The sequence below is a fragment of the Fukomys damarensis genome, unplaced genomic scaffold (genome assembly GCF_012274545.1).
Source record: "Fukomys damarensis isolate Sample0158 unplaced genomic scaffold, DMR_v1.0_HiC HiC_scaffold_67359, whole genome shotgun sequence".
Taxonomy (NCBI): domain Eukaryota; kingdom Metazoa; phylum Chordata; class Mammalia; order Rodentia; family Bathyergidae; genus Fukomys; species Fukomys damarensis.
The window spans coordinates 1-2,968 of record NW_022968271.1 but is presented as its reverse complement, the minus strand read 5'-3'; the positions used below and the strand labels follow the sequence as shown (position 1 = coordinate 2,968).

At 58.6% G+C, this 2,968-nt stretch overlaps 1 long non-coding RNA gene across 1 annotated transcript in view; it reads left to right on the top strand.

Annotated features, from left to right (window-relative positions):
• The window catches only part of LOC117284980, a 6,526-nt gene extending 5,065 nt beyond the window's left edge, over window positions 1-1,461 (top strand). Inside the window, exon 3 of the long non-coding RNA XR_004515997.1 lies at window positions 485-1,461. This is a non-coding gene — a long non-coding RNA (uncharacterized LOC117284980). The remainder of the gene's footprint in view (window positions 1-484) is intronic.
• The last annotated feature ends 1,507 nt before the right edge of the window (window positions 1,462-2,968 follow it).

Below are 2,968 nucleotides of genomic sequence, written 5' to 3'. Positions count from 1 at the left end.
GGGATCCTAGGACTGGGACGTGTGCGGGGGCCCTGCCATACCCATCTGCCTCAGGGTCCTCCAGGACCCCCGGGAAGGCCCTGACCCAGGCCCAGGCCGGGGTCCCTATGTGCGGCTTCCCAGTTGTGACCCTGGGCTGGTCACCATCTCTGCACTGTCCTCACCCCTCACACTGGTGGTTCAAGGCCCAGTGCCTGGCACCTCCGTTTGTCCCCAATCTCCTCCTCTTCTCCCACTCAGCCCTAGTCACACAGCCTGGGTGACCATCGGCGTCGTCCGTCCCCACCCTCATATGACCTCACCTCGCCCACGCCCAGGTTCCCACCCAAGGATGCGTCCTGGGCTCCTAGAGGCAGGCAGGTGCTTTTGTCCTCAGGAAGCCAACCTTTCCCAGTCCAATGGCTTGGAGGGGCTGTGGGTGGAGGCTGGGGGTTACAGGAAGGAGCCTGGCTTCTGTGGCATGGCTTTTCCTGACCTCTTCCAGGTCTAAGGACAAATACTCATCCTCTGAAGGCGAAGACAGTGCGGAGGAGCCCAGGGGATGAGGCAGAGGTGAGGTGGGGAGAGCCTGGCTCCAGGACACCCAAGGCAACACTGGCACTGGATCCCGGCGGGCAGAAGGGACAAGGTCCGGGGAGGCTGGGGCCAGGGGGCTACATCCTCTTCCTTTTCAGTCTTCTGGAGCATGAAATTACAGGATTTACAGGGAAAACGACAGGGCCTTGCAGTCTCACTGTGGGAAGACGGCGACAGGAACTCTGCGGCCCCAGCTCTCCGCCGTCCGCATGCAGTACCTGCCAGGGGCCTCCCCCGACACCCACAGTAACTTCTCTTCCCAGTGCACACTTGTGTGCAGGGACCTGCCAGGTACCATGATGCAGGAACAGCAGGACTGTGGGGACAGAGGGTAGTACTCGTGTCCTCTCTGCTGGGGAGGTCCCAGTGGGCTCCCTAGAGGGGCAGTGGCAGGAGGGGCCTGGAAGGTCATCTCGGCCATCTGCCCACTGCCCAGCCCTGACCTAGAGCCACCTGAAGCTTGCGCTGTGCTGTGTGAGCAGTGGGACTCTGGGCCAATCCTGGGATCCAGAGGGACCCCAGCCTGGCGCAGTGCAGGAGCCTGGGTCCCCGTGGCCTAGGGTGCCTCCTCCGGCTTCCTGTAGCCCTGTCTGAGCAGATCCATCATGCTAATGCACCAAGTGTCAGTGTCTATGCCGCCTGCCAGCGCTGGGGTTTGATAAATCACAGGACTGTCCGCCACCAGCGTGTTGGAGAGCAGGCCTTACCCTCTCACTGCACAGCGAGCCCTCACTCACCACTGGCACGCAAGCCCAATGCAGCTCCTCGCAAAAACCACTTCTGTCCAGCTGAGCACTGGAGCAGGAGCAAACATTTGTTCTGTGCTTTTTGGTTCCTTTCTTTCTTTCCTCCCTCCCTCCCTCTCCCCTCTTTTTTTGAGACAGAATCTTGCTATGTGGCACAGGCTTGCCTCAAACGTTCCATAATCTTCCTGCCTCAGCCTACTGAGTGCTGAGATCACAGGTGTGGGCCACCATGCCTGGCATGCTTTGTAGTTTTCAAAGCACTTGACGAAGCATTTAACTCCAGCTTCACAACACCGAGCTGGCCAGGGGTAATAATCACACTTCGACCTGCCAGTTTGTCCTCATACAGCCCCATGTGGGGTCCATAAGGCAGTGGTGCCTGCTTCCTCCAGCTGACAAGCCATCAGGGCCAAGCCTTTGGGACAGCTTGCAGAGAGAAGGAAGACAGGACAGAGTGGAAACTAGGAGCCACTTGGCCTTTAGACCACAGTGAAAACATGCCCGGCTCTGTGGCGTGGGAGAAGGTCCTGCCCCTGGCAGGCAGTGAGGGCTGTCTACTCTGCACGACCCTGGCCAGAGCCGGGCCTGAGTCCTGACTCTGCTGCATGCAGAGTGACCATGGGAAGCGTGTCCACTCTGGGCTGCGTCTCCTCCCCTGCGGAACTGGACGGCCCCGGCCAACTCCCCGGCACCCACAGGGTCCCGTGATGAGGTCAGCAGTGTCACCATCAAGGTCCCGTCACCAGGCAGCCTGGCGCTACCCAGAGAACTGAGTCCCCTTCTGGCTGGCACCCCCACCCCAGGAACTTGGTCTCCTTGATGAAGCCGCACTCCCCTCCCCGCCTGCTGTAGAGTCATTAGCAGGATCCCCACAATTAGGAACAAATGGCTTATGACCAACTGCATCCAGAGCGGGCACTGGGAGGAGGGACGGGACAGGGGATATTTCTGCGCAGGCAACAGGGTGCTGCTATGAAAAGAAACAAGCCTCTCTTCTCTCCCCGCCTGCTGTGAAGTCATTAGCAGGATCCCCACAATTAGGAACAAATGGCTTATGACCAACTGCATCCAGAGCGGGCACTGGGAGGAGGGACGGGACAGGGGATATTTCTGCGCAGGCAACAGGGTGCTGCTATGAAAAGAAACAGAAGCCTCTCTTCTGGGCACCGCCACGCCCCCCTTTGTGTTGCCCAGGGGCGGGTCCGCACTCTGTGGATGCCAAGTGAAGGCCTGGAAGAGTCCGGGACTAGGCTGGGCTCCCCACCTTCTTCTGTGCACTACTGACTAAGCCCCGGGCCTTTGCATGGAACTATATCCCCAATCCTTTCTACTTAGAGACAGGGTCTCACTACGTTACTAAATTATCCTCCTGCCTCAGCCTCCCAGAGATGGCAGGTAGGCTATGATGTCTGACCCCACCCTCCCTCTGTGCACATCCGGGTCGCAAGCCTGTGTGGGTCAGGGGGCCAGGATGGCAGAGCCCATGGCCCTAGTGAACCACAAAGGGTTACTCTTGTCTGGTCAAGTGTTGTTCCAGCGACACTGAGTCAAAAAGTACAGCTGTTATATACACACATACTTATGTTTACTCCCATCTACTTTACTTTACAAATGAGAACATGGAAGTCGGTCATAGTGGTGCACGC